Source organism: Pseudomyrmex gracilis, unplaced genomic scaffold, assembly GCF_002006095.1.
Source record: "Pseudomyrmex gracilis isolate BER0280 unplaced genomic scaffold, ASM200609v1 scaffold_1, whole genome shotgun sequence".
Lineage (NCBI taxonomy): Eukaryota > Metazoa > Arthropoda > Insecta > Hymenoptera > Formicidae > Pseudomyrmex > Pseudomyrmex gracilis.
In genome coordinates this window covers 1,007,242-1,025,586 of record NW_018020585.1, presented here as the reverse complement: position 1 = coordinate 1,025,586, position 18,345 = coordinate 1,007,242, and the positions used below count along the sequence as shown (strand labels likewise).

General features: G+C 41.0%; 1 long non-coding RNA gene across 2 annotated transcripts; it reads right to left on the bottom strand.

The window, feature by feature from the left end:
- Positions 1-913: 913 nt before the first annotated feature.
- Positions 914-18,031, bottom strand: LOC109852296. Of its 2 annotated transcripts, none has more exons than XR_002249990.1 (3): positions 17,083-18,031; positions 16,060-16,302; positions 914-1,273 (listed from the first exon to the last, which is right to left on the bottom strand). It is a non-coding gene; the product is annotated as an uncharacterized LOC109852296 (long non-coding RNA). The 2 variants fall into 2 exon arrangements; XR_002249988.1 differs by lacking the exon at positions 914-1,273 and adding an exon at positions 9,037-10,568.
- Between the last annotated feature and the right edge of the window lie 314 nt (positions 18,032-18,345).

Below are 18,345 nucleotides of genomic sequence, written 5' to 3'. Positions count from 1 at the left end.
TTCAGACGCCTCGGAATCGATTCCTACGCTCGTACGCGTCATTTACGCCTTCGGCTTCACGTGGCTGTTTCATAATCGATCTGTTGTAACTATTGCGCTTTATCCTACTTCCCGATGATTATCAGAAAGAGATTATCTATTATAAATGTGATCAGTAATACCATACAAAAAAACGCCGATTTCTTCTTCTTTTTCATTCTTTATTTACCGCAAGCATCTTCATAAAACAAAAACATGCTCTTTATTTTTTTAATTAAACAAACAAAGAATCACTTTTTATATTATTTATTTTCAAAAAACATTAACAAAGAATATATAGGAAGTCACAAAATTTTAAAAGTTAACAAATCTAACTATATAATTGCGTTAATTGTAAACGTTTAATTAATTGTCACATAGTTGTTACGATATGCAAAAACTTATACACAAAATTACTATCCGCTGTAATTGCCATTTGTACACGCGTAGGCGAGACGAAAAGAGCGCTCTTTCGCACGCGTGGAAGAGCATAGCTTGAATCTAACGAGCAAATACAGATCATATCAGCCATTATGTCCGCCCTATTACGGTGATTAAGCTGTGCTTGCGTATAATCGCGCGAGTCACGGAGTATTGTCCGCGAAGTGTCGCCGTGCTATCTCGTCTTGTTTCTCGGACTAAGGTGTGACGTGTCGTCTCTACAATCTCTTTTTAAAGTGTCTCTCGTATGGATGCGGCACATTTCTCTTTATCTAGATAATTTAATGAAATAGCAGGAGATGTGATTTACGTACACAATGTTAGAAAAACTTTTTTCTATTCTTTCTTTTTTCTTCAAGCGTATTGTAGTATAAATATATTTATTTGCTAAAGCGAATATTTTTTTACAATTACAAATTTTAATCAAAAGTTTGATTTTTTATACATTGTAAAAGAAAAATATTGTGTATCGCGAAAAATATTGTTTTAAAAAGATAAAAGATAATTTTCGCTGTAAACCAAGTAATAAGCAGTATTGAGTGCAGATACTTCTCTAATCGCGAGCGGTTTGATAATTGAGGACTTGCCTTCCTCACTTTCGACGTTTCGTGAGCTCGATTTGCTACTGGATTAACGGTCGGCCGCTATTTGCCGCAAAAGGAACAAGATCTTACGTTTCGATTTACAAGCCGATAATTTCGTGGCTCGCGCTCTTCTGGGAAAACCGTGGTGACCGATCGCTTTCACTCTGCGCCATTTACGATTGGTTCAAGGTTCTCGTTCTTTCCTTTTTTTTTCTGTCCCCACACTGCACCTGCAACACGAAAGAACACGGAAACGTGATTACGACGCTGGGGCTGCGCACGTCCGATACCAATAAGAGCGCACACGAAGCGCGCAAAGAGGGTGCAAAAAAGATACAGGTGAAGGGAATCATAAGAAGAGGATTTGGGCACACAATGACGTCCTAATTTTTTTCAAGAGCAATATACAGAAAAAAAGAAAATAATATAGAAATATAGAAAATAATAATTAATTCGTAAAATACTAAAATTAAAACTATTCAACGCATATGTCTCAACAGTGTGTATGTGATGTGTATATCTGGTATAATCTTTTATATCACTTTTTTTTTTAGAGAGAAAAAGAGATATAGCCTATACTTACAAAAAACTTACCATTACACTCTTATGTGTATACCGTTCTAATATCTAATTGCCCTACGCATTCAATGCAGTAATTAAGTTGCGGCCATGCGCAATTTTGTTGCCGTAATTGCACATTTCTTTATCTTAGAAAGCAATTAATCAGATCTACGTCGAGAATTAGAGGTCTCAAAAAAATCTCTCTTTACGTCTATGGAAGAAAATTAACATACGCGCTTGAACGCGCCCGCGCGCGCGCGCGGTCTCGTGCTGACCGCGCTCGGTAAAAAGAAAATGCGACTTTGAGGGAAAAATGTCCAAGCCGATATGGTTTGCACTGAAAAGAAAAGGTGGCAGGTGATATGGCACGCGATACGAAAATTACGGTGGCATCGATCAATACATCCAAGAATCGACAAAGGGGCAGCAGGCGCATCAATGGCGGCGATGCTAATTTTCAGTGCTCACCCAGTACGGCGTTTTGCATTTATACCGAGAAGCTTTACGTACATGTGCATGTGTCAGTTCCTAAAAAAAAAAAAAAAGATTTCGCGGTGAAGTAATTGAAACCTGCGAAGATCGAGACCTGACCGTTCGCTGTGCGTGTTCTTACAATGTATGCGCAGCACCGCTTTTTTTTTAAGATTTATAATGACCGCTGGTAAACGCGCTAGTTTATGCCTAAGATGGGAATCGTGAATAGAATGTTTTAGCGACGCAGCACGCAAAGCTTGCACTTTAATAATTAAACAAATCGTCTGCAAAAGTTATTATCCCAGTTACATTGTGCTACGTGTTAATGGATAAACACGTAATGAATTAATGCCTTCTAATTTAGCAATTACACGGATCGATCTTTCATTTCCGATAATTGTATGTCCCGATGGTGAACGATGACAGTATTGCCTGTGTTTAATTTACAATTAAAGTTTTTCGCGAAAAGAGAGAGTGATTCTTTTTGTCAAGTTTGTAAAATTTATTGTTCTCCAATCCTTACATCATGATTTTGCATCTACACGAAAGCAACAAATCACTAATCTGAAGTGACAACAAAGAGTTAAAGACCACATTTTGTTTTCGTGCACAATTTACCATTAATCTTACCAATGATAAACCTGGCGGAAATTGCAACTTGATCAAACTGCAAACATGAGACACGCGAGTAACGCATTGTCACGTGATTATTATTCGTAGCGTCCGCCAATCACGATATCTTCAACAAAAATCTCGAGCTGATTTCTCTCCTCGTACTATGCTTAGAGTTTTTTTTAGCGTATTCAAAAATTTGTACAACATATTTTAGGAAAAAAAATAAAACTCTTTAATGATCCGCTCTTATAGATTAAAAATTAAGAAAATACGGCATGTATATTATTCTCTTCCATTAGTCAGATAAATTGTTACAATTTTTTGTAGATCAGAGAACGCACATTGTTCTTCGTTGACATCAAATAATTAAACGACAAAAACATTTCATATCGGTGACCTAAATCGCGTGTCAAAACTTACTGTGCGGTCACATATGCAAACTAGCGTGATGATTGCAGTTAGACTTTTACGGCAAAAGATTTTATACACGCAATACGCACACACACGGTGTCGAATTTAAAAATCGGCTTGAAATGCGCCGCGTCTAAGAACTGTCGATTTAAGTGTGACAGCTCTCTACACCAGAAATCACTTCTGGCGAAGTGTACAATTCATCGGAATATCAGGGTGCGATGCGTCGCGACGGCGGGCGGTGCTATACTCGACTTCGCATCCATAGGATGATCGTATGCCACCCTCGCGAAGAAACCCCTTTTTCAACGTACACGTTCGCCGTAATTATGCTATAGTCCCGTTGCAAATTACTGTTGGGACGGGTGAAACGGATTAATGCAAGAAAGTTTCAGTTGACTTTTACGTTAACCCCGATCTGGTTAAAAGAAATATTACACTCCAGGCGTAATAATGATCAGTTTATCTGATAATAGCTCTGTAACTGTAATTATTGATCTCTTGTTTATTTTTTTTTTGTTAATGTTGGATAAAATATTTCCGTCTTCAAGTATTTTTAATCTCAATCCTTAATTTTTATAAAGAACCAAAATTTCATTTGTTTACAAAAACATCCCGAGTTTACATCTTCTAATCATAGAAGTCGGCAAATATCTTTACAATAATTTACTCTTTTATGTGTATTTCGACTCCGATAACGAAGAGACTCGAGAGTAAAGTAAGAACTTCGACGAGAGGAACAAGGATATGTCAAAGACGTTCGAGAGGAAGAAGAAAAAGAAAGTGCGGAGAAGGAGGAAAGGAAGGTGGCAGAAGAAGGAGAAGAAATACCTAACGCCGATCGAAGAGAGGGAGCCCCACCTCTTGCGAGAGCAATGCCGTGCCGAGACAGGCCCGTCGAATGTTAAGGAGACGCGGGGAGCGAGCATAACATCGTCTAACCTAACTTCACCTCACCTCCACTCTCGGTGGCCGCCGCGCGGCTGGCGATCTCGTGTATGATTTCCAGCCGGTCCGCCATTGGTTGGCGGGTCCGTGCGCGGTTACCGCCTCTACCATTAAACAAAACGCGCTGCGAGAGAAGAGGGACCAAATTAAAAATCGAAGGGGTTTGGGTCTGTAGCAGCATTTTCGGCCTTGCCACGGCATTGTTGTTGCGATTCGCTTGATCCTTTTGCGAGCATCTGCTTGTTTAGTAGCGGCCTGCCGATCCGAACCGCACCTGCAATTATTTCCCTCACACGCGACCGTGAAGGAAAATATTTTCGGAATTCTGTCGCGGAAATGACATAATGAATAAGCATTGTGTGATATCATGCACAGTAATTTTGGAGCCCAAGATGTCCGATGATGTATTGGGATGTATTTTTGGATGTTTTACGCAATTATTATAAATTACAATAGTGTGTTTATATTTTCTCACTTTACCGTTCAGCTTCATATTGTTACAGCTTATATATTGATATTCTTAATATTAATTTGTAAAATTAGCTATTCGAATCGTATCGAATCGCCGGTTAGTTTAAAACATGCGGATTCTGTTTACGCTACGTCGCATATACTATCGTGATTGAAAGTGCAGGTTGAGTCGGTCGTGACCAGCGCATTCGGAGCATAACGCGATTATACCCGCATACATCACGGCGCGTCTTGAAAAATTCATATCGGAGCGTTCAGAACACAAACGATTGTTTCATTCACAATATTTTGCTGAGCAATTTAAGTACATCTCGTTCAATTTAAAAACTTACTGATTTTGCGCTTATAAAAGTTTGCAATAAAATCTCTAGATTCTATACTTTCTTTACTTTTGTTTGGTAAAAATTTGCATTTCTTCTTCCATCAAGAGGTTAGCGTAAATACTCGACTTCTGTATTTTTATTGGCGAGTACAAATGAGCCCCAATAAATATCGAATTCTCACCGAAGGTGGTCAAAGGGGGAGATGCCACTGCTATCGTGTCGAGAAGAAAGCGCGATACCTCGATATCTCTTAGGTTAAATCGTGGGGTTAACTCTTCTTCGCCATGTCCTCTTCCTCACTCACGTACGACGCGCCGGGTTCAGGGAACAGGAGGTGGCGGAGGAAGAGGATCCAGCATTGTTCGCGGACAATGTAAGCATGTCCGGAACAAAGAGCGGTAATCGACCCGTGTAACATTTATAACGTAATGGGAGGGCCTCTCCGGCCCATAATAATATCAATTACTGGGCCCGAAGGAGCAAAGGAGACACCGCGAGGACGAAGAATGTAGGAAAGAGAGCCGACGAGGTTGGCGAACGCGGGTGGTGAGCCTTAGATCGAGGGGAGCGGATCGGCAACGCGGATTCGCGGATCTGTCGGGCAGAAAATTGACGACGAGACCCTATTCTGCCTCTTCTCGGTCGGCCAGCTGTCTTCGAGATCGTAAGAGGACGCCGTGACGCACTCGTTAAGCATCGTAATCGGAGAGTAACAAGATTCGCGTGTGAAGCACGACGACTTCGTGATTCCTGATTGCCCCAGTGGTATATCCTGATGATACGCTGTAGCTACATAAATTTTTTTCAATAATGCTCCTGCGCGATGGCCTCTTAACGCGTGTTTACTTGATTATTTCACTTGACGGGATTTAATAAAGCAATATGTTCTGTTTGGTCATAAAAATGTATAAGATACGGTTTCTTCGATGTATACGTACACATCTGCACCTTTAAGAAATTATTATTTTCGACGGAACGTTGTATATGTTAAGAAGCGCGCATTAATTAAAAGGCAGAAACTCGGCGCCGATAGTTTTGTTCATAAATATACCGGTAAAGTTTCAAAACGATGCGCGGAAATTAGAATACGATACTACGAAGATGATGATCCGCCGCCATGATTATTAGCATTAGGCGTCTGTCGCGCCTATGAATTTTGCGGGATCATTTTTGAGGTTCCTGAGATCGGCCGGTGTTGTTCAGGGCAGGTGGGGAGCGGCACAATACCGGGCCGAGTATCATAGTTTTATTCTTTCCACGGTCGAGGAAAAAATGTAATTGGCTTGACCAAAATCTATCGCCGAGGGTGGAGAAGACCGCGCGCGTATGGGGGATGCATAGGGATGCGAACGAGGGAGAAAAAGCGCTTGTGCGAAAGGAGCGACCTCTCGTAATAACAATGATTAGGACAACGCAACGGTTCGTAAAAAAAAAAAAAGAAACAGGAGAAACCGAAGAGAGAATCGTGCACACGAACGAAGCACCTTCGACTCCATCGCAAAATGGCGGCGGGCAGAGCGGCTCGCGCGAAACATCGTTGTAACAAAAGATTTTTTCTCGATTGCTAGAAAATACGGTCTATTACCTCTGGAAAAACGTACATATAATTCTTATACACTTTTACATACTTTGATAATGTATAATTTAAAACAAAAGATTAAATTTTAACGATTACATAGCCATGCAAAACTTTTTTATTTTCTTATCTTCATCTCCTCACAATCACATATTTTTTCTTTTAGTAAATATTATAAAAATATTTCTAACAGAGTAATATCACACAAAGAAAGTAATAAACGCGGAGTGAGTAACTCCGACGAAATGTTTAGCTGGTAATAATATTTTTGTGACAGATGTGTATAGTGCATCAAGGTTTCCTCGGGTGTCAAATCGGCGACGGTCAGCAGCGTAACGAGTGGGATGCGTGTCCTGCCGTGCTCAAGGCTTTCGTGCACATCGCAACAGTCCGCAAGAAAGTGGAGCATTCCCGTCCCGTAACGTATGCACGCGATTTTTTGTCTCTTCTCAAGTTCTGCCTCCCTTTTCGAGAATCGTTAAAAATCCAGTTCGTTGGCGCCACGTGTGATTTCGGACTCTCCGCGAAGCGCGCGTTGGAAAAAAGCCCTGGCAAGCGAGCGGTGCACTTATGTCACTATTAAAAACGCATTAATCCCGAATTCTCTGGCCCGAATCACGCGCTTTATACCGACGTAAACGATCAGCGTGCTGACGGTTGCATAGCGCGCGCTATCCGAGACGATGTATTTGCAAGTTGTGCAAATATTACCGTATTCGCGTTCTTGCTCGCAATGTTTAAAATAGTCATGTCCGATTTCGACGAACGCATCATAGTGTCGAAGAATCGACAGTTACTGCGTCATTCTTCGCAAATAAAATACAAAGTTTTTATATTACTGTAAACTGCAACTATATATACTTCCAAGTCTTTGTATCAGCTAGACAGGATACGCGCATAAAAAAATATTTTTAATCTATAAAAAAATAAAACATTTTCTGCCTCGACGATACTGAACGAGACGGAGTTTCAAGAAATCTGCGAAAAAGAGAGTTTGCATTTGTCATCGCGCGAGAATCCAACGATTGTTCTGCACTTTGAATTAAAAGGCAGCAATTCAGTCAACCCCAACGAGGGGCGGTGGACGGAATGGATGTAATATTACGAACGTCATTGACAACGAGAGAATAACGACCGATGTTGCCGTACTCGAAAGCGCGACGATGCGGTGCGGGAAAGCTGGGACTGCTTCTAAAGCTCCGCTCGCCGTCACCGCCGCTAATGGCACTTCTCTCCAACCGACGAGGGAGAGAGATTTTAAGCTCGTTTCGCGGGAAAACTGTTGATTTTCCTCCGAATGAGGAGTTATTTTCTCGCTGCATCGTTTCTCAATCATCGATCAAACCGCGAGTGCACATCGTGTGCGTTAAAAAGTGATTTACGCTACATTTTACTGGATTGCGTTTAAAACAACGTGTATGTGTGTTAAATAAAAATATAACTCTCTTCTTATAAATTTCTGATCGATTAACTTCGAGTTCCGCGAAATATCACGAAGAGAAGCGAATACATAAAGACCATAGTATTTAGTACTAGAAGATCATCGTTTCGCTGAACCATTTTTAATAAGATCGCGGCACAAGACGATGCTTTACCGGTACGAGTTCTTTGTGGTCACTCCCCTTCTCATTCCTAATAATGCATCCCCGATACAAAAAAGTATCATGATATCCACGAGAAGTCAAAGAGAGAACGGAAAAAAGACTTGGCGTCGTCGGCGGAACGGAATCAAGAGGGAGCGCGACGAGAGACACCCTTCTGCCTAATTCGATCGAAGCCTCATTATGAGCTTAGAGCTGATCGTCCCAAGCAAACCTAGCATTAGTATAAACACGGAGTACCATTATCTGGGCCGCGGCGGTGGCCCGTTTTGAATACGAAAGGAGCAGAGATATTATGTTAATCGGCCGAGCGATATTACAATATGCGACCGATCGCGTTGCTCTTTTTTCTCAGACACTTTTTTCAGATTTTGCGCCCACGTATTTACGCAGCGTCGCATACATGCATATACGCACACATTTGTATCTCCTCGTGGCGGGAAACTATATGAGATGTAATATAAAAAAAAAAAGTAATTAATAAACGGAAGGAGAGAACGGCGCGGCGCGCCGATGCTGCTGTCTCCCATGAATATTTATTTGGGTCAGACTCGGCTTGTTCGAGGTTGCCTCTTGACGCTTCGTTAAGCGCCCGACAAAGGGTCCCGATTGTCGGCCGTGCCCTTTTTAACTCCCATGAAGTAATTAGACGTCGCGAAGACATCCTATCTAGTCGTCGTCTGGTTCGCAGCGTCTGCCAGAATCCGAACGATGGGGTTGCCGAAAATTATCGATAAGAACGGAGTCAACACAAATCTTATTTCGAACTCGTGTCACTACGTGTCACTTTTCGCGTTCGTCTTCGCAGATCAGGACGATATAAATTGTTGGGGAAAGAATTAATTGCTCGGTTCATGAAGCTGATTGATTGAGAGATATAGATTCATCAAACATTTCTTTATTTAAATATTTTGTATGAGAACTAAAATGTACGTGTGTATCAAGTATCAACTGTAATGATCTTCAAGTGTAAATCATTAAAGTTGTGATGAAGTTTGTAAGTAGGGTGTAATTGTAATTTTAATAAAATTAGAGCTCAAAATAATATTGAAGTACAATCGCACATTTTTTATAACTTTTACTAAATTATACGATGTTTCGTGAATTAAAAACTAGAAAAAAATTATCTTTTGACAAAAATTCTTTGAGAAAAATAGGAAGAGAAATACGAGCTCGTTAAAAATATTTGCTCGTACAATTACGCAGTGGAATAATTGCGCAGATACATGCTAAATTCTTGGAAGTGATTTACGACACGACTTTCTGCGTATTAACGCGTCTTCGCTCGCGTCGGGGCTATCAATTATTGAAGTAAGTTTAATTGCAATCACGTACGTAACCACCGCTGCAAATATATCCGCGGCCTGTACTTACAATTACATCACGAATTGTATAGTCTACAAGTCGAGAGAGCTAACGCGCGTAATTTTAGGTCTTGCCTTCTCTCATTGGTTATCTCTGAACATTATCGAAGTAGCAATCATTTTCAAATGTTAGCGCGAAACAATCCCTGCTATTGTTAATAATATCGATAGAAAATTACTAACATTTTTGATTGATTCTACGATTGAGAATAATTTCATTTAATCTGAATTAATTTTTCTCATTATTGGTCGTCGTTTTGTAGTAAATTTACCAGCTAATCAATGTGTGAAAAATATCGATTGATTGTCAGTATTATCTCCAATAGATATATCGCGCAAGAAACAATTCGGACAAACGTTTAACTCGAATTAATTGTTTTATTAAATAAAGCGATATTTTGCAAAACATTTTAACTTGTAAATTCAATCAAAATTTTATTTTCATATGAATTTTCTTACACACGTTATTGACAGTTTAATTCTTAACGAAAAACACATATCAAAATTTGCTCTTTTTTTAGTGATACATCATAGAAGCGCGCGTATCTTCTCGCGAAAATTGTGCAGTAGCTGTCTTCGAGTTCGAGCGGATTATAGGGGTGGCAGAGTTGAATGAAGGGTGTAGGAGGGTTCGGCTACTGAGGGATCGTTGTTGCCATGGTAACACCAACCCCGTCCTCTGGTCGTTTGCCATCCCCCCGAGAGGGATTCCTCCGACAGGGAGGGCGCGATCCATATCTGCTAACGCGAAGTCACGTTTGAATGGCCATTTTGTATCTACATCTATCAAAATATATTCCGAGTGTTGTCACATGCTCATCACCTGCGTATAACATTACAATACTATATAAATTTTAATTAAAACATTTCTTTATTTGTAACAAGTTTCAAATAAAGAGTTGATGTAAAGTAAACTCTCCTTTTTCTCTTCTTCTCTCTTTTTCTCGTATTTTTCTTATACAAATGCAGAATAATGCAAAGGTACATGTTTGCGGTACAGTGTTCTTGCCTTTCCTGCCGTGCGCGTTTACTTCGAAGGAAATGAGAGACTGTTCATACACGAAGTATAAATATACAGTGCCATAATACTAGGCGCGGTATAGCGTAAAAAGTTAAGCTTCGCACATAAATGATGCATATACAAAAGAGACCGCGTGTCACAAAGTTGGTTGGGAAAAATCCTGAAACAAAAGAATGAGGAAATGGTGATTAAAAAACAATGTTGCATGTTGCCTCGTAATTACATGTTCTTCTATTTATGTAATTTCCACTGAGCTCTGACTTCGTGAATTTACACGATGATGATACACATGGCCGCCGCGTATCATTTGATACACTTGATACACATCGCGCCGCACATGCCTTTTTAATAACCGAAGCCGCGAGCAAAAAAAATTAAAGATAAGAAAATTAAGATATTAAAAGTTTGCGGAATTTTGCTCTAGAAAATTTAAACATTTCCAATGTCTAAACTGATCTAAAGAATATAGAGCGCGATATTTACGAGCGATAATTATTAATCAAGTTCAGTGGTTATCATCGCCGGTATCATTAAAATCATCGCGCGATATCATTAAAAACTAACGTAACGACAGTAGTTAGATCGTCAACACCGATAATACGCGTCACGTGATTAATTATTCCACGACATTTACACTTCGCGCGCAGATCATCGTGCGAGGAAGCGTCGCTCGATAATAAAAAACAATTGTTTCCAGCGCATTGAACCGATGTTTCGCAAGGGTTGGACGTAGAGTTTCAATGACTCTCCGAGTTCAACCCTACACCCGACCCGACGCTCTCTCGAGAATGCATAGGGGCGCACTGTCGCGACATGTCTGCATTGGTCCTCAAGCATCAATTTAGAGAGTCACCCTCTTACAATCTATTACGACATTAAGAGGAAACAATCATACATATCGACAACTAAGAAAGAATGCGCTCAGATGAAATTGTGCAAAAAATAGAGAGAGCTGTTGAATCTTTTTGTACATTGCATTGCTTTTTTTTTTTATATACACACATTCTCAAAGCACTCAGACAATATTATGGCACTGATAGTCTCATTATATTAGTACGTAATACAAGACCGATCGCATAAGGTGTATAAATTGCTTTTAAATGAAGGCGAAAACACATGTTTGCCTCCAGACACTTGATACGTTACGCATAAATATTGAAATTAACATAAATCCTTATTAAAAATATCTTTCTTGAAGTTTAAGTGGGTGTTTCTTCACGGACAAAAATTTGCACCTTAATGTGTCTTCTTTTGCATACACGTGTACCTAATTTCTTATTCATTCACAAGTGCCCGAGTATACGTTACTGTATCTGACGCTCGATTACGCATGTAATAGCCTGCAAGCGAAAAAAAGCGAATGAGCGAAAAAGTGATACTATTCACGGTGGTCACGACTTTACATCGCGTGCGTTATGTGCCAACAAAATTTAAAAGAAATTTAGCTGTTTTACAGAGTGAAATTATTATTTTTTGCAATAACACTTAATCTCATTTTTCTGTAGCATACATATTTTTCATGTACATTCTGTTACAAAAATATACTTTTATTGTTTTTTATTTATTTAAAAAAACTCTTTCTCTCTGACCCCGTATATTAAACTAATAAAAAAAAAAAAAAAACAGAAATCAAAATAAGATCGGCGTGAAAATTCAAACTCCTCCCTTCTATCGTGAACATTATAATATTCCAAACGACCCCTGATCTTTTCTATGATTATAGCCTCTCGCGCGGAGAACGAAAATCTCGATCGAACTATTTAAGCCGTCTTCAGAGAATCGTATCCCTGGATGGGGGTTGAACCGGGGGGGAGGAGGGGGAGAGGAAAAGAAAGGGCGTATATACTTTTTCTTCGAGCTGCTCGAGGCAGAGCTGCGTGGTGGAGACCCATTTGCGATGCAGGTAACTCCACACCCCCCGAGATATCTTCCACCTTCGGCGGGCTGTTTCCTATATACGTGTGCGCACGCGGTGGGCGATGCACATGCAGTCCAGACGCGGGCAGAACCTATCTGCCATGCACGATCGCTCGGTTGCATATAGGCCGAGACGCGCAGCACGTCATTACGCGCGCGGAAAGCAAAAAGACGAGCGCCTCACGGCCGGCCAATCGCCGTTCGCGTGCTAATGAATCTGAACCGGCCCGACCAATGGCGGGACCCACGTACACCGCTCCCGCTTGTGTTGCCCGATGTAACCCTCGCAGCTACGTCGCGGAACCAAGCCAAGGGTGTGGTGCCCTTCGATCGGGCACTCGAGCACGGCACGAGATCGGGGTTGAGCGCGAATTATCGGGGAGGTTTTTACGGCGCGATTTTTCGACTGATAATGTTCGCTGCGTTAAACTATCAAAATTATTGATGCCGTAATAACGATAAACGCAGCATCGGTTGATTAGATTCAAAATGGTTACATATCAAAGTTAATTGAGTTAAGTTTCCGCGTACATATATATTTTATACTACACATGAGGGAAAGACTTTTTTATCTACATCAAATAAATGTTGAAAGACTGAGGGTATCTTCGATGTCATCTCCCGCTGTATCGAGATTGCTACGATGGCATGTCGAGAAAACCAGAAAAACCGCTCCTACGATGGGATACTATTATAATTTAAAAAACTTACGTTGAAATATAATTAACCATGAAAATTGTCCTGCGCGACTCGCACGGGTAATGTGAAACGCACGAACAGTCGCTTAAAAATTAATTCGCATCATCAATAACTAAATGTGCTTCGTCCCTGAGGCCACCCTAGAGATATATATGTATATAGCGAGCCGATGTCAAGAAACACTCATGCGACTATGTGCGCATTTTTTTATTGCTGCTCACCTCTATCCCATGTACATTACGCTCTCCCATCGACAACATTACGTAAGAGCAATAAACTTAAATTTTCATTTAAATCCTCGTAGATGCATTGAATCTCCTCCCACGCTTCTTCTCAAAGTAGTTGTTACTTCAACTCTTCCGATATTACTCATTCACGTGGTAAACCGAGTTTAACGAATCACACGAGGGACTTCCGTCTTTTGAAACGTATCTTCTCACATCTTGGAAAAAAGCAAAAAAATGAATTGAATGCAGAATTTGCGTCTCAAAAATCATCCGTGCGTTCTCTCGACTTTTAAACTAGGTATCAAACGTATCGCTGCGCGCTACAATCAAGGAGCACAAAGACCAAGATATCTGGAACTTCGAAAATGTTTCTTACTCCCTTATGTGACATACATATAAAGTGCCTGCACGCGCGCGGCATTGCCGTGTGCAACAACGGCTCTCGCGCTCGATGCATGTGCATATACGCGCTGTGTGCATCGCCGCCGCGGTAGAGAGCGGCGCGGTACAACGGAGTCGGAGAGGCGCTCAGGGCTATCATTATGGCGGCAGTAGACACTCCCTCCTTATCGCCGGTTTCCAACACGAGTCCCAGACGAACGAACGAACGAACGAACGCTCGCAGCTTCGCTTGCTCGCCATCATTATGTTTTCCGCGGCAAGCAAGAACGCACTACGCCAAGAGAGAGAGAGAGAGAGAGAGGAGAGAGAAAGCGAGAGAACTGCATTTCCGTATACATGTCTTGAATGTGCATGTGCAAGCGCGCGAGCGCGCAAGAGCGTGCATGCCGCAATGGAGAAGAGACGAGCGCATGTGCACGGGCGTGGATACTAACGCGGTCAGCATCGAGTCGTATTTTTTTTCTTTTTTTCTTTTATTTCCGTAAATATACGTCCGCGTATTCTCGTTGAATCTTCGTAGCCGATACTTTGGAGAAAGGTTCCTAGACCTAGTCCAAGTGGAAAGTAATCTGGTGGAAAAAAAGTAGAGACGAGAGTCTGGCAAATATACGTTTTCCCAACGCTTATTCTTTTCTCTTAACAAACTTTTTTTATAGATATATCACACGCAAGTTTTAAAATATAAATAATATAATATTTTATTGTACTATTATTAATTAAATTGAAGCAAAACTCTTTGTGCACTAAAACTAAAAGAATTTTGTTACAAAATAACATATACCAGACTCTGTGTGTGTAACGTGTTTTTTACACGAAACAAGAAAGTTTTATTGTGAAAAATTTATATTTCACGAAGCGTTATTTCCTACGGCAGAGTGTACCGGTATCAATGTAATTCCCAATTCTAGAAAAACATCAATCATTCGCAACGGCAGAAGAACCGCTATTCACCGTAAGAATAATATGGCGGATAAGGAGGTATCGACGATGGTTAGCGCACAACGCACGAGATATGAATTAGATTCAGTTGGTGCGGCTCGTATAAAGTCGCTTTCTTACTCTTTTTTTTACGACAACAGAAATTACAGTGCATATAAATATACATATACAATATATATATATATATGTATACATGTATACATATATGTGTATATAGACATGCAGTAGCGGTGCGTACGATCGCAACACGCACGAATGGCACAGACGGACGGGTGTGGACCGAGAACGCGGTCACCACTGAGTCGTACGTTCTTTCATTTCCTTAAACACAGCTCGGCGAGCTCTGATACTTTGTAATCGATAGTTGTGAGAAAGAGGCATAAGCATGCAGTAGAAACTGGACTGACCGAAATGGCAGACCGTGGAAGCGCGGACGTCTGTCATTATTGCGAATGATAATGGTTGCTTAGCGTAGCGGTTTAGTTGTAGCGCTGACGTTTGCTCTCTTAAGGGAAAAACAGATTTAGCAAGAAAACACGGACTTCTGGCAATTCAAAGATATCGTCTCACTCTCACGTGTATATTCTGCATACATTTTGCGCTAGTTTTATATATTTGGACGAATTAAAAAAAAAAAAAAAATTCAATAATCATATTCTGTCTGCTTGTGTTTCTAGAGACAATTTTGTTACGTGAAAATATATCCCATAAGTCGTAAAAAAAAATTAATGTTTCGCGCGATGATATCATTTAATAGCACACGTGTACTTTCGCGGAAATCGCGCTCGTTTATCGCGCTCTATTCTTTCTAATCTTTACAAGACATTTTTTTTTAGCGTTCATCGATGACGATACATCAAGCCAAATTATTGGAAATCGATCGCCTTCCGCCGAAGAAAATCGTAGTTTCACCAAAAAGATCACGAGATAACGTCTGATCGCGCAACGCGTATAACGATTAAATACAACAGGCGCGATCGTTATAATTCGAGATCAAGATAGTATTGAAAACGATCGACTTTGCGGCGTTCCGCGAGCGTGAAAATAATCGCTCGGAGTGTGTGCTATCGTTTCCGCTATCACCACACGATCTAAAAAGCACAATACATCAATGAGATTGATTCTAATGGCGATTGTTTTGTCAGTTGCGTTAAAAAATTTTACGTCCGCGATATCGACACACAATTATTGTGATTTACTTACTCTTCGAAAAAAAACTAATGTCACTTACAAGTTTGTCAAGTGTTTGCCGCTCTACCAGTTTTTTATATTCAATTGAGATGCAGTCAGTATCGAGAGGTATTATTATATATCCGTGTGATTATCGAGAAATCCAATACTGCCTGTTATTATTATTTTTTTTTTTTTTTTGTGATAAACGCCGTTTTCATAATTTTTGATATCGAACAATTTTATCGAACTTACGCGACGTGTCTTCCACATTTTACGTAAGAAGATAATCCTTACCTTCCGACGAATTTCTCTCGCGTGGTTCTTGCGAAATGTTGTTTCTCGGAGTCATTCGGTGGACTCAGGGATGTCCTTCGAAGTCGGGCAGACGGCAGAAATACGCAGGTATATATCCGCAAATGATCGGTTCTCAAGCGACAATTATTGTTCAACTCTTAAGTCGTAAACGTTGCAGAGAGCTCGTTCGAATTTCCGAAGTTTCGCGAGCATCTCGGCGCGATGCCAGTATATCTGCGACAGCTGAAGCGAAATATCGAAAGCGATTATTACAGGTTGCAATTGCTACGAGAGAATCGGAAGTTTAAAAAAACAAATATTCTTTGCGACACGATCCTGCCGTTCGAATAAATCTATCCGTCGGAATCTACGATACATTGTAGTATTTATTCTAATTATCTTGAGAGGCTTTTTATAACAAAGTGTCTCCGTATAAAACGCGCTACATTATTCCGCGGCACAGCAAAGAGACAAGTCTTCCTAGTCTGTAGAGTATCATTGAACATGACACTTCGTGTTAAAGCTGACATTTCAGAGATGCAATGCGGATTTTGTCTTGTTATGCAATCGAAGTGACATCCTACAGCACATAAATCTCCGTGTTACGCAATGATACACACGTGTTACGCGTCACTTCGAACGCTTCGACATTTTTTTCATACAAACGTAACGATAGAATCGACTGGATATAATCACCTGGCAAGAGATAATTTTCTTCTCCGTTCAATTTGAGATACACGAGAAATTCTTTGATGAAAAGATATCCGTCTGCGCGTTTACGTAATCATCCGCAACATACTCTTCAACGGAAAAAATATACAAAACAATTTAATCTCTCGGTTTCCTTTCTTGCGCAGAAATTTTTTCTTCAAAAAAGCCAGATTTATATATTTTATATTTATCTTTGTGTGTTATTTATCTTATGTTTGTGTAGGATTTATTATGCGGCTGTAAATAAATGAGCGTTCATCAGTAAGCGTTGATAGGCATTGAATATCGAAGGAAATTTTGAAATCGACAAACCTGAACACAGTATCGACAACAGCGGTGAGTGTATTACGTGCATCTAGAACACGACATGTGTGCCATGCAGAACGTTACAACTCTATCGGCATACAACACGCACGAAAGAGGAGGCCTTTTCACTGGAACTCGTCGAGGGCCACTCTAAACATAGCCACGACAATGCTGTGTAACGTTGCGCGTACGGTCGACGATACATCACCGCAATAGATCCACAAATAAGTTAACAGAAACGCAACTAGTGTCCCCTATTCGGTCATTTTTTATGTACTAAACATTTGATGTTAATATTTGAATAAAACGCTTTGTCGGCACTCAAACTTCTCTTCAATTGTCATAATCAACAAGATTTAATTAATTATTGATCAAAATACCGAACCACATCTTTTCCAATGAGCAGCTTCATTATGCTGCATCTACGCAACACACGTAAAACGGCCGCCATTTTTCATCGCACAACACACTTGTGTCACGAAGATTGAATGAGAGATCTACGGCAGGAGCGACTCGAACAAGCGAATGTCGCGTTTCACTCTCGAGAAGAAGTGTCGCTGATAACGTGACGCGGATGTGCCGAAAGTGTGTTCCCGATGCGGCCTCCGGTAACTTTCTTCCCAACCGCTACTTTTTTTTTTTCCCGCCGCGACTGACCGCCATGTCTCCCGGGGTCACTCACACTACGAAGAAAGTTCTTCACCGCAAAATCGAACGCGGAGGAAGTGCGAACGAAGAAGAGGAAACGCGCACCGCCGTGCAAGCGGGAGCATGTGACAATCCGCTCGCATCGAGGACCGAGGAGAGACTCTATAAGGTGGTTTCCATCCCCCAATAGCGCGGCTGGCGCGCTGGCGAACCCGACGCTGCAATCATTCCCCGGTAATGATTGTCATTACCGGGCACGGGAGGGCGAGCGAGAGCGGGTGGACGAACGGAGCAGAGGGATTGGCCTGCATTGCGATTGCGTTTCTGTCTGGTCCCATTGGCCGACAAACTGCGACTACGGACGCGTCTGTCCCCCGGTGGACGTCGGCGACTTGCATCGCCGAGGGTGGTGGAGAGGCTAAGTAATTCCCCTTTTTTGGGCGATCTTCATTTGATAGAGATCGACCGTAATCGCGGGCTTCGATTGTTAAGCCGCAAGTACTTTCAGGGAGGGATTCTGGTTCGATAAAGATTGTGTTTATCGATTTTTGCTGCTTCGTAAAGAGAAGACAGAACACGAACCCGTTTTTGCAGGCGGTGAATTTTGATTAAAGAGTCGAG